Source organism: Arachis duranensis, chromosome 7 (genome assembly GCF_000817695.3).
Source record: "Arachis duranensis cultivar V14167 chromosome 7, aradu.V14167.gnm2.J7QH, whole genome shotgun sequence".
In the NCBI taxonomy this organism is placed as follows: domain Eukaryota; kingdom Viridiplantae; phylum Streptophyta; class Magnoliopsida; order Fabales; family Fabaceae; genus Arachis; species Arachis duranensis.
The window spans coordinates 17,412,540-17,427,330 of record NC_029778.3 but is presented as its reverse complement, the minus strand read 5'-3'; the positions used below and the strand labels follow the sequence as shown (position 1 = coordinate 17,427,330).

At 30.0% G+C, this 14,791-nt stretch overlaps 1 long non-coding RNA gene across 1 annotated transcript; it reads left to right on the top strand.

Annotated features, from left to right (window-relative positions):
- Positions 1-5,345: 5,345 nt before the first annotated feature.
- Positions 5,346-6,133, top strand: LOC127740604 (uncharacterized). Its single transcript, XR_008001199.1, has 3 exons — positions 5,346-5,418; positions 5,509-5,616; positions 5,698-6,133. It is a non-coding gene; the product is annotated as an uncharacterized LOC127740604 (long non-coding RNA).
- The last annotated feature ends 8,658 nt before the right edge of the window (positions 6,134-14,791 follow it).

Below are 14,791 nucleotides of genomic sequence, written 5' to 3'. Positions count from 1 at the left end.
ACCAGGTCCCACCCTAATTAGCCATCCACTCTAGATTTAGGGTTTTGTTTTCCCTATAATTTTTGTTTACATTATTTTTATTTTTTTTCTTTAGATTTAATTTTGATAGATGATTTAAATTGAGTAACATTGAGCTACTGACAGGAATTTAAAATTTTTTAAGGTATTTTAGTTTATACTTTTTTATATTTTCTTATTATTTATTTATAGGATTTAATTAACATGTGTTCTGAGAGCACATGATAAATTTATTATTAGCAAAAATTTTAAATATTTTTATTTAATAAATATAAAATAAATATATTAAAAACTTAAATTATTTATTGGGTTTAAGCTTTTATTGGGCCAGACGCGTATTAAATTTTAAGTATTAGATCTAGGGCAGAACAAGTATCATTAAGATAATAGGCAGTAATAGTTAAATAGAACTTCAAATTAAAATTGTTTATCACAAGTTGGGACCAGGTTGACATGATTGATATTGGTTGAAGATTTCAAAATAAAATCTTAATGTCAACTAATAATAAAGAAAGAAAGTGATAATTTATACTACGAAATTGCTTACTATAATAACAAAAATATTTGTACGATAATAGAAAATTAATCTAAAAAGCTTAAGTTATTTTATTTTGTATTATTTAATTATTGTTTATCTTATTTTATATTTTTTATTTATTGATAGAATAATTGAGTAATTTATATGTAATACGTATATAATTATGAATATTTTATACATAAAATTATAAATATTAAGTTAAATAAAATAGTTTAGATTATTATTTCTCTTACACAATTGTTATAAAGTAATTTGGATTGGTCTAATACTTATAGACTATTAATTTAATTAAGTAAGTGTTAAAAATTTAATTTTTTTTGTACATACAAAAGTTTATTAGTTAATTAAAAAATCTTAAATTGAATATTAATCCATGACAGATATGGTGGGAAAAGGTTAGGCGGCCTGTAGCCTGGCCTGTGTTTAGGCTAGCCTGGCATAAAATAGACATAGATTTAAACTTTTGTAAAAATTTTAATATGTTAATAGTTCAGGCTTAGTTCATTAATTAATTTTATTGACCTGCCTGAACTTGTTAAAACATAATTAAATATATAAATATTTTTTTTATTATTTATAAAATTATGAGATATTTTAAATTTATTATATTTTATTATAAATATTTTTTTTTATAAAAAAAATTATCAGACCTTTTAACAAGTGTTAGATGAAGCCAAGATAAATAACATGTTAGAATAAATAACAAGCCAGAATTAATAGTCTTTTATCTGTCGAATTAAGAGATACGGTAAAAAACCAAAAAATATATATAACTAATTAACTACTATAATAATTATCTAAATATAACTATTTACTCGGCTGTTTCTACTGATTGTTTGACATGGATTTAAAACATCAAAATCTAAATTTATATTTAAATTTATGAGATAAGTCATAACTGTTCCATAAGTATTTATTAAAAACTTATAATAAAAATAATTGTTGAACCATGCATTTTCATAATTTTCAGTAAAAATATTATTCTATAAATTTTGTTACTTAATGTCTAGAATAATTTAATAAAAAAATGTTGCTAAAAAATGTCCTTAACAAAACGTCTTATTAAATCATCTAAAGGATTTAAATATCATAATATAGTTGACTAGCTAGTTCTGCTTACCTTGATTTATCAATTTTTCAATCATGTGACGAAATTCATGTTATTAAATATTAATACATCATTGAGTATATATATTATATATGACAGGAAGGTGAAGAGAATATGAATGGTGAAAAAGATATGCAAGATGCAAAGATAGATGTTGTCTTCTGACTTCTAAGCAAGCAAGAAGATCCATAAAAGAAGAGTCAAGCTAAGGAGGCTAGGAATTACTTTTGTACTCTAGCTGCCAAGTATGATGAGTTCACAGCAAAATGAGGAAGATCAAAAGAAGATTGACAATGATGAATAAATAAAATGTGGGACGCTGTCTGGCCAAGCTTGCAAAAAGAGAACATTTTTTGGGGACAAATATTTAGAGTAATAGGATAATAAGATTTTTGAAAAATTTTGTAGTGTGTTTATAATTTTTAAAAAGAAACGAAATATTGCGGTTCTTTTTTCTTTTGAAGATTTTATGATGGAAAAGTAATAAAATAAGTTTCTAACGATGGATATGTGTATTTATTTTTTTCATGTGTTTCATCCGGATGTAGGTTAAAAAATTTTACTCAGTTCAGAATACGTTATTTCAAGTACGTTGGCATTTTTGCGTTTTTTTCTTTCTAAAATATGAAAATCATTTAGCAAACATGGGATTTGTAAATATATATATATTTTTTAATTCAGAATTCATTAAATAAATAAAAATCAGAGTGACCCATATCAATATTATGCATTTTTTAATTTTATAAAAAATAAATCAAATGGTTAAATTTAAACAAACCCAAAAAATGAACACGATACGATAAAAGACATGCGTGTATATTGATTTTAACTTTTTGTTAAATATAAAGGCATTACATGTATATAAAATATAAAGTATTTTTTAAAAAAATTGTGATAATTTTTTTTATATTAAAATACAACCTAATAACTTAAATATTTGTAATATTTTTTAATTGTGTAAAATATTTAAAATAATTTCGTTTCAACAAATAATAATATGTTATTTCAAAAGCCATTTCAAAAATATATGTTAAGAATAAGTTTGGATACGTCGATACCTAATAGTATTTAGATGTATTCCACTATTTTGGAGAAGTATTTTTTAACTTTTAAGAAAAAAGACAAATAAGTCTCTGACCTTTTAAGTTTTTGACAAATACATCTCTAACAAAATTTAAATACAAAAAAATTCCTGACTTTCACAAACAGAAAACAATTTCATCCTACCATCTACTTGTCTCTTACAAATCAAACAGAATTAGCTGACCTGGTTGTAACGTTGTTCAGGTATCCATTACGCTGCCATGCTAAAAGGAGGCTAAAGTTTTCAAGGCAAAAAGATTCCTGGTGACAACAATCATTGTCGTTTCGAAGATTGAAAATTTTTTAGATTCATTGGTGAAATTGTTTGAGGGTTTAGGATATCTTGGCTACAAGGCAATATATTAAAAATTTCATCCCTTCAAACCCTGAGCCTGCCTGCACTTGCCGCCACAAGCGCATCCGGCAACCATGGTGGTCCAAGACATAACATTCCTATAAGGCATCTCATCGAAAATCCTTATGAACCCATCAAAATCACCGCATCTAATATACCCAGCAAGCATAGTATTCTAGCTAACATTTCTTTGATTCATTTTATTAAATACGTAACGTGCTTTTTCAATATCACCACACACCGCATAAAAATTCACCCAATTTGTCTCTACAAACACATTGTAGCAATACCCTTTGACCAAAACTTTGCAATGCACCTGGTCCCTTTTTCAACCAACTCACCACGTGCACACGCGCTAAGAAGGAACGAGTATGTGAACCCATTAGGCTCAGACGCAGAAGCCACCATGCGATTGTAGTACTTCACAAATTTGAAAGGAGTTACTGAGGTTCAGGCAACGGCCTGATGATCAGGTTCCAATGGATGGTGGTAGGTTTATAGAGGGTGGAGAAGAGGGTGTGGGCATGGTGGAAGTGACCGTAGAAGATTAGTTGGGTGTGAGCTTAGAGGAGAATGTTGAGGTTGTTGCATCGTTGCAAAAGGGAGAGCATGTGCTGCTGAAACCAATATATTGCCTTTTCTCAAAGCGATAACGTTTGTTGTCACCAAAGATCTTTTTGTCCTACAAACTTTAGCCTCCTTCTAGCATGACACCATAACGGATACTTGGACAATGTTATAACCAGGTCAGTTTGATTCGTTTGATTTGTGAGAGACAAATAAATAAAGGGATAAAACTGTCCTCTGTTTGTAAAAGTCAGGGATCTTTTTATATTTAAATTTTGTTAGGGATGTATTTGTCAAAAACTTAAAAGGTCAGAAATCTATTTGTACATTTTTTCTAATTTTTATTAAGGCATAGTTAGACACAAAAATACGCATATCGAATGAATATCGAATAAATATCGTATTCGAAATACGTCTAACATACGAACATGATAACTCAACGAAACATCTGTACTTCATACTGTTTTACTCCACTTTATCCTACAAATGTGCATTTTTCTCTTCCTTCTTCCATATAAAAATTATTTTTAACTGAGTATGTTAGGGACTTATAAATTCTATAATTTTTCTAGAATATATTTGAATATTTATTTTCCAAAAACTTATATTTATTTAAAATTGGTTAGAAATTTATTTAATATTATATATATGTTATCTAAAATTAAAGTAAATAGTTTATATTAAAGCTTTTGTTTATGTATACACCTATCATGTTTAACAAAATATATACTCTATAAAAATTAAAAATCAATTATCATATATTTATATAAATTTATACATATTAATTTACATATTATTTAAATTTGATCATCATTCACCAAAATAATCAAATTTATTATAATAAACAGATAACATTGTTGTTAAAACTATTTTATGAATTCTTTTATAAATAAAATAAAAAATATCATCTTACCTAAGTTTTCTAAAATAAATGTGGTTATAATTTTACCCGATCTTTTATCATAGTTTCAAACCTCAATTATCAAAATTTTGTAGTTGTTGTTCTATTTCGATTTGAGTCTGAATGTATTCTTCCATTGTCTTCACCTTCTCAGCAGACACTGATATTCACATTACTTCCTGTGATCGATCTCACAGCAATACTAGTTTTTTCCCATAAATCTAAGCCAGATCCTGCAACATTGCAGGTCATTAAAATGTTAATTTGGCCTCATGGCATGCCTAGATAAATAGTAAATTTTTTTAATTTGTATATATTATTTATATTTAGTTCTCTTTTAATGTGTATTTTTTACTAAGTATATATTATCCCATTATAAATTTGCATCAGATAATAACACCTGTTTCAAAATTTTATCCGAATAATAACACCGAATAGCTACAAGAAGGTTTTTCAAGAGGTTAGAGATAGATAGTTTGACAAGTGGACAATAAATTAGTTATTTAATGTTAATTACATTTTATTTATGATTTTGTGACATTAGCTTTAACTATATATTATTTTAATTGTGTAAGAGAAATTCCCATGGGATGAAGCTATGCATAAATAGATGATAAAGATCTTTCTCCACCGCATGACGAAGCGTCTTCAGCAGATGTTAGTGGATGTGCGAATGAGGAGGGAGCACCTGATGTAATGGCTTTGACCCAACATTAAGAAGGCCCTGTATGTGTATTAGGAGAGGGATGAGGGTTTCAAACGTCATCAGGCCATGAACAGGGCATCCAACAGGGCGTCGAGATACACATGGGAGTTCGACCACAATTATGAAGACAAAAGACAAAATGGTATAACTTCTTTAAAAATGCTTCTCTAGTTTATCTTTATTTCTTAATTTAATTGTCACTTGTTTTAATATGCTTATCCAATATGTGTAGATAAAGTCACTGCAGCGTACTGTTTCAATGCCCGATGCCTTCAAACAAACTCATACATTTAAGAAGAAGAATGAGAGATTTGTTGATTAGCAGTATGCGGACTTTTATGTAAGTAATAGACTTTTTATAAAATTTAATAACATATTATGATATCACATCTTATATTGACATTGACATTTAATGTATTAGGATTTATACACCCAGAACTTAAAAGTCGCAACATAGTAATCTCAGTAGATGGCAAATGATGGCAACTCCTCAAGCGCATCCGTGGGGATCCTGAAGTCGTATGGCGCCAGACTACATTCGAATCACATAAGAATAATATCTTCAAAATATGGTCGTTATTAACCAACAATCTGTGCACATCTACCTTCAAGGTTTCCTCTACCTTGGTTACTAGCCCTATAAATCTGCAAAACGTAAATTTCGTGAACAGATCCATAGTCTAACCCTAAGCCTGCACGATTAGGACCTGGAGCACATATAGCGCATGCGGTAGCAAATGGTTGTCTAATATGAGCATATGCGTGTAGGGGCAATGATGCTGGAGGCGACTCCTCCTCATCTGCAGTTGTACTAGTCTAGACACCAGCACCCACAGCGTCGCCGCATCAAGAGCAGCATCGAGACTATTAGGAGGAGGACGACGACGACGACGATTATGAGAATTTATAGGGTTTAGGATTTTCTTTTGTAGTTTCATATTACCATCAATGATTTGATTGACGATATTACTTTATTCTGTTTTTAGCATTTGTTATTTCGAATTATATTGTTTTTTATCATAGATTTTGTGGAGTTTAGGAATATCTAGGGATGGCAATGGGGTTTTTTTGGGGCGTGGACCCCTTCCCCATCCCTGTCCCCATTTAGTAAAATGTCCCTTGTCCTTGACACTGACTTATTTCTGTCATGAGTTTCCGTTTATTTCTTCTTGCGAATAAACGAAAACCTGTGGGTATCCATGAGTATTAAGTTTTAATTTTTTTTCAAAAGAATTAACACAACCATAATAAAATCTAATATAATTCAACCAAATATATCAAATCAAATACAATTTAAATATAAATTTAACGTAATAACATGCATATGAATTTTTAACATATAAATTTAAATAAAATAAATTAGGATTACTTATAAAACTTATATATATAAAAACATTTAAGTCAATTTTCTTTTTCGGGTCTTTGTGGGGCGGATACTTCAATTTCCATCACCGTCTTTATTTATTCGTAGGGGTGAGTCTTCATTGCTATGAAATTTTGCGAGTTCTCATTAGCCTTTTTGTTGTGAATAATTCTTGCAAAGTGATGACAATGAAAAGAAAATACTATAAGAAATTTCTACAGATAACGATAAAGTTCTTAATTAACTTTTACTTATTATATCCTCTATTTAATATAGAAAGAGAAACTTAGAAGAGTAAAAAGTTAATGGAGAGAGTTTTTATGTATATTTTTGTCATTTTTATTGTTTATAATTTTAATAATATTTAATAATTGTCCTAATACTTATACAAAATTAAAGAGACACTTCATATGAAACAAATTAGGTAGGTATTACCTCTCATTTTTTTATATAAAATTTTAAAAATAATTCTTTCTTGTTCCTAATTCCTTATCAAATTTATTATCAATTTAATTATTTTGTTAGTTTTTATAATTTAACTGAATTTTTAATTAAGTGTTTATACTTTTTTTCTTTTCAATTAGATTCTTATATGATATTTGATTTTGTAATTAAATCCTTATTAATAGTAAATGTAAAACTCTGATTAAATAAAAGTTAAATAAATAATAAATTAATAGGGACCGACAGGGATAAAAAAATTTAGAATCATAATTTGAAATTTTAAATGCGATATTTAGATTCGAAAGATTTTTTCGAGTGAAAAATGTACTTTACCGGGAGTATCAGCTAAGACTATTCGGTATTGTGAGTGAAAAAAAATTATGAGAAAGAGAGATTAAGAAAGTAGAATGGATGATTTAGAAAAGTAAAAATAATTAAAATGCGAATTAAAATACTAATCTTAAAGGTTTTGGCATAAAATTGGGACAGCGGACTAAATCGAGTGAATCAAATCCAAGTGGGTCCAAGCCCACATATAAATACCCACACTTAAGCCACAACTCAGCATTTTCTTTCCCCCATTTTGACGAGCAACGTGAATTAGAAGAGAGAAAGGAAGAACACTAGAAATCCTAACTCTCCACCAACTTCAATCTACCATAACTTTTTCTCTGGAGTTTCAATTAACGAGCCGTTTGTGATCACGCGTCGCTCTCCTTACCCTCTTCGATTCTGTTTAGGTATTATGGTGAGTATCTTGAAGTCATTTGTCCAGTTTTATTTTTCCTTTTAATTCATGTTTTAGTTTAGATTTTGAGAAAATCTTGTAATTTTGGTTGTTTAGGGGTGTTCTAATATGAGCTATTGATGAATTTTATCAATAAATTTCATGAGTTATGGTAAAAAATCCCCAAATTCTTATGATTTATCAAATTTTATGAACCCTAGATTAAGGTATATGTGAAATTGGTTATGTTACTGTTGTTGGGTGAATTTAGCACACTTTGAGGACTTAAATTTGTTTCTGAAACTTTTAGAGTGAGTCTTAGAGTAGAGAATTCAATTGTTGGGTGTGAACTGCCATCATTAAAGGTATAATTTATGTTTTATTTAAGTATCGTATGGTGTGATGAGAATTCCTAGGTTAGATGTCCCTATGATTAAGCTTGAATAGTTTGATTGAATGTATTAGTATGTATAGTGAATGTATGAATGGAATTGATATTGGATAAAGAGTATGCATATATGAATTTGTATTGAATTGATAAATATTGGGTCAGAAATCGTAGAAATTGGGTCAGAGGCCACGAAGATAAGTCCGGTAAGTTGTTGAATGGTTATGATTGAGGTTGAATTATAAAATTGATGGTTTGAGGTTGAAATTGAGATTTGAGTTGTGAAGTTAAAGGATTTAGGGTTGAAATGTGTGAATTACATAGATTGGAGTATAATGATGGTGAATGAGTGATTTGGATTGATTAGAGGTCATTATGTTGAGTTGAGATTGATGAAGCTTGCGAATTTTGAAAATTTGGTAAATTCTATTTTTTGTGAAAATTGATTTTTGACCAACTTCAGCGGATTATAACTCGGTCATCGGAATTGAAAAATTTGCAAAACTAGATTTTTATGAAAATTTATATATCATCTTTCCAACGATTCAAGAATGGTTGAAAAAGAAATTTTGTGGAAAAATATGAAAGTTTGAAATTTGGATTGAAAACCTGGTTTTTAAAACATATCAGCTTTTTCAAATTCTGGTATGGCATGCGTACGCGAGCATTGTCATGTGTACGCAAGAATTGGCCTCTGCCTGCAGCCACACGTACGCGGATAAGGTGATGCGTACGCGACTTTGTCAAAATGACGCTTCCGCATACGCAACGCAAGTCATATGTACGCGAGCATCCTCCACTGTCAAAATTTCTCGCGTACGCAGGAATGGTCCGCATACGTGAGTTTGCCAAAATTTTCACTCATGCATACACATGACCACCCAGATTTTCAAAACTTGAATTTTAACATTCTTAACCATTCTTTTAGCCTTCTAAACCTCTGTAAATCCCGATAAGAATATAGAGTTGGTGAAATTAAGGATGGAAGAATTAGAGACCAAACTTAAATAGTTGAGTTAGTAAAATTGAGGAAATTGAATAAGACGTGAAGTGAAGCGAACAATTAAGAGGATGAATGGTAAAGATGATTTATTATGATTGAGATATAATGAGGAGGATTATGATATTGAGAGATAGTGATAATTGATTGAGATTGAATTATACCTATCCAAGTAGATGTAGTGGAGTGATTTCGCTTATTCCAGGATGTGGTTGAGATGAGATAGTTATGATGGTGAGGGATGATGATGGCCGATTATGAGAAATGTGATTGAGGATGAAAGTGATAATAATACTGAGTCTGATGGAGTACACCTGCTTGGGTAGATGCAGTGGAGTGATTCCGCTTGCTCCGGGACGTGGTGAAATGTATTTGCCTGGGTAGAAGCAGTGGAGTAATTCCGCTTGCTCCAGGTTGTGACGCTTTGATAATGATATTTGAACTGAGTTTCAAATACATCTACTTCGGTAGATTCAGTGGAGTGATTGTGGTAAAAATTTTGTTGACCTTGCGTCGTAAGTTGTGGTCAGACACTTATACCTTTCCGGGCGTTCTTCCTTGAAGATATAAAATTTCTCTTGGTAGATGCGCGTACGTTGGAACTGTCCAGGGTTAGCTACCGGACATGTCGGGTTTGGATGTATAACTGACAGATGAGCTCATTGGCCATAGGACAGGCATACATCATTTGTATTGTTTGGATTGTTTGGGTTTGCGCTTCTTGTGTTGACTTGCTTATTTGTGCATAATTAAACATCTATATGCAATATGTTGTACTTGAATTTAATTGTGTATTATTTTATCTGTTTTGCTTGTGCTTGAACACCTGAGAAGTCCCTCATGCTGGTGTCGGTTGACGCTGATGGCTAGTTTTGTTCTAAATTGGAAGTTGAAAAGTTTGGATGGTTGGAAAATATGAGAAATTGAATTAGATTTAGTATCCCATAGGATAGTTGCCTAGTTCATGGACTAGTGAGAACCTAGGGTGAATAATTGATGAAAGGAAGTTTAAGATACTTAGTAAGTTTCTATTATAGTGCATTGTATTTATTTGGAATTTTTACCATATTGAAACCCATGGGTTGGGAGTTCTCATTTTGTATATATATCTTATTTTTAAGATACAGGTCCTAAAACTTAGCAGTGAGCTGTTGTTCATCTGAGAGATGACGAAGCTTACGAGATTTTTGTTTATATTTTGTTTAAAATCTCCCCATACTTATTTTGAAAAACTCATATATATGTAATTATTTATGTTGGGAACTTGCCTATAGAGGCCTGGGTGTATCTTTTGAAAGAGATAAAAAAAATATTGTTGTCAACTATTTTAAATTCTGTAACCCTAGCCGACCTAAACTTTACAGGTTGTGGCTAGTGGCTATCATACTTATCTTATTATGTATATTCTGCCTTTATTCTATTCATCCTTTAAGGTTTTAGTTATTTTATCCGCTTTCCGAACGCGTTTTACTTATTTTCTTTGATAGGTAAGTGTTTCTGATTCGCGATTTTATTTTACTCCTTTTCAAACTTTTCGTTTAATACTTTCTTTCAATTATATATATATATGATGTTACAACAAACATTAAAAAATGTCTATGTAGTATAAAATTACTAATTTACTCATATCTTCTACCAGTGAAAAAGCAGAAAAGCCATGGTACTCTCTTCTTAGACAGGGTTCACTTCTCCTACAACCCCCTCCACGTTCTCTATCAACAAGCTCTCTTTCTGCCATAGTAAAATTTTTTCCATAATCAACACAATTCCAGATGCAAATTTTTTAATCATAGCATAATCAGTTAATTACAAACAAAAAACACATAATTATAACTCATAATTGTAATATGTTAGCACAATTTTTTTGTGTAATCAGTAAACAAAAGCAGAACTAATTCAAAAGCAGAAGCAGAAACAAAATAAAGCAGAATTAGAAGCAAAAGGAAGCATAATCAAAAGCACCATGATGAGCGAAAAATCACTGTACTCGGATATTGGCAAGTGCACCAAATCGTTCAAGTAATACCACGGTGAGTGAATACCGTTTCCACGAGGATTAACAAATTGAGGCAAGTAACGTCTAATTGAATCTCTATTTAGATCAATCAAACCTTAGCAAGAGGATTGTGGATTTTGTAGAAAAGAAAGAATAAATAAAAAGAGAATTAGGAGAAGGCTTAGATAATTAATAAGTAATCAATGAATGAGAATGTTGAAGACTTCAAAGATGTTTGATTCTTAGAAAGAATAGTGCTTGTATTTTCTTACTTTAACTCATGCAAAAATCTTTTCACAGCAAATTATTTTTAATCAAATTTCAATCCATTGAAAATTTAATTTCTCTTAACTCAATTAATTGCCAATCCCTTGGTCAACTAATTAGGAGAAAAGATGAAGAACTATTTCGATTTTAAACCATACAGTATTCAAAAACTATTCCTAGTTGAATTAAATGTCACGTATTCAAGAGTAGTTCTAAATAATTAAAGATTATGAGATGAGTTTTAAACTAATTCTGAAATTAAATTTTTAAAATAATAATAAAATTCAAGACAGAATTAGAATATTTTCCAATACTTCTAACCATTAATGATGAAGAACAAAAATCAATTTTGAAAAAGTAGAAAAGTAGGAATTAAAATAAAGAAAAGATTCATATTATAAATTCATAAACCAAATAAAACTCCTAACCTTCAATAATAGAGATTTAGTTACTCATGATAATGAAGAAAACTAAAGAGAATAGAAGAAGATGTACGTATGGTGATTCTAGATCCCCCCGGTTGTCTCTCTCTCTTGTGAACCTCGTTCACTTATTTATATTCTACGTTCTATCTAAAATTCAAATTCAAAAACTAAATTTTATCTTATTTTTAGGAGTAATAAGATAACTACCTACTTAAATTCAAATTAAATCTTAACAATAACTCAAATCAAATCTAGAATTAAATCCTAACAACCAAATCTTTATCTTTCTAAAAGGAATTAATGCCAACTAATCTTTTGAATCGTGAATTTTCAAATGAGATTAAGGCTTTCCATGATTGCATATTGAAATTGAGCCTTGACAAGTGTTGCATCCTGAGAGTTTGAAGCTTTGGAGCGCCGGGCATGCTTCTTCAAGTTTGGGCAATGTCCCATTTGTGCCTCTAGGGCCAAGGACGTCGAGCGTTGGTGAAGGGCCGTCGGGCACCGATGAGTGGGTGTCGGGCGCCGGTGGTTGGATGATGGGCGCCCGTTGTGATATTTTGGGCACTCAATTTTAAAGTTTTGGGTCTGATTGAGTCTCCTTTGGACTGTATTTGTGTTTTCTTGTTAAAAAAGCTTTAATTCTTGATTACTTTGAGAACAAAAACTCTTGAAAACACAATAATACTAAAACAACTACAAATACTTGATTATTTTTGAAATTCCACTAAAAAAATAAGAATTTTGATTAAAATTTAAGAAAACTAATGAAAAAAACCTAAAAACTACTAAAGATGCCTAGGTGTCACACCATAAGCAAGGAGAACCAGTCTAGAACCTAGAGACAGCGAGCAACGATGATCGAATCTAAGATGGTGAGCAACGAAAGACGAATCAGAAATGACGGGCAACGAACGGGAGGGAGAAGCTTGTCAGCGACCTCCTCTAACGATGATGGTAGCACCGATGTCAGTGCGTCACCTTCCGTTGTTTCCCTCTTTTGTAACCTTCATTCCTTTCTTTCTCCTTCACAACGCGATTTCCTTTTTACGGTCTCTCTCATTCTGTCTTTCTCTCTTCCATTATTCTGGGTCCCTCTCCCTCCGTGTCAGTGGCAGGAATGAAGAACAACTAGTGACTGTGATAATGGCGTCCCTTTCTTCTCTTCTTACTTCTCCTCTCCACCGATGCCACCTTCTCTTCTTACTCTTTCTTCTTTCTCTCTTCTTCCATCTCTTCTCTTCCCTTCTCTGTGAGTGTGAGAGAATATTGAAGGCACTTTTATAATTTAGGTTTTTTTTTATGTGTGATATATAATTTTGTTTAATGAAATATTCTGTTAACTCTAATATTTTGTCACGATAGGAATCTAATTATAAAATATAATATAGTATAGAGATTCAATTTAAAAAAATTATATAAAAATCTAATTAAAATTTCGTTGTAATCATAAAGACCGACGAAATAATTAAACCTTTATTCTCCAACTTTTTCGTTTCTCCACTTCCGACCACCTTAATTTCGAAAAACTTTGCATAAAAATGTAGGGTCAACCAAAGTTGATGGTGGTTACGTAGTATTATCATCATAAAAAATATTTATTACGTTGGAAATTAAAAGCCAAAATTTTATAAAAATATTTTTTGTTGTAATTAGTTTTGAATGTGTGTCTTAAAGTAATAGGTTAAGTATATCATAAAAGAAAATATTTTAATGGTATTTATTGTAAAATATTTTTTTATGTTTTTAATGCATAAAAACAATGAATAATATTAATTAATTATTTTATCAGCGATACAAATTTTTGAATATCATAGTTTACTCAATAAATTTTTATATATTTATATATAAATTAATATATAAATTATTTTACCCATTTTAATATGTTTATATAAATACCGATTTAATAATTGATTTTTTAGTTTGCTATGGTGAGTGATCAATGTTGTGAATTCTATTATATGCAGACACTTTTCAAAGATGTGAATCTAAATTGGATCATGGACGAAACACACGAAATTATTCCATGCATTTGTGAAAGGTTCCAACAACAGTGATCAGAGTTGTGGGAAGTGAGAGACGAGATATGAAGCAATAGAAGGCCTAATAATGAAGGAGGAATGATAGTGAAAATTGAAAAATACTTTTCAGATTTAAAACATCTGTCCAAAAATAAAAATGGCGTTATTATTTTAAAATAATAAATCTCCATTATTTTTAATTTGTGGCAATTCCAATGATGAGTTGTAGAACATTTTGGAAGATTAATTAAATGAAAAGTAATAAAAGAGAAATCCAAAATGGAGATGTAAGTTGGTTCACCTACCACCAAAGAAATGGACAAATGATAAATGGCACACCTAACTTGAAGCCCAAAATCCAAGCCTTCAAACATCCACGCCAACTCCCCCAACACCAACACTAATTCAACCACACATATTCTAGCGCCCCATATTCAACTACGTCATGCCACATTTCAATTCTACCACATATCGGAAAACAATTTATAATATATATATTTTTATGATGGTAAGCGATGAGAATGAATCTTTTTCATTTTTTAATTAAAAATATAAAGTATCATTTTTAATCTTTTAACATTTTGTTTCTTATAATTTTTTTTCTTGGTCCTCCTCCTACTTATTATAAATACATGATGAAAAATTATATTTTATATTTTCAATAGAAAAAAAATTGAGAAGATTTCGTATGTATTTAGATTGTTTTTGTCAAACTGAAATTTAAACAAAATAGTTTTATAGAATTGATTTTAGATATAAGTGAATTTATATTAATATAATTTATATTTGATAATTTTATACCAAAAATTAATTTTGATAAAATAAATATTATTTGAATAATATTAGTTAAAATTATTTTTATATAGATAATTATTAAAAAAATA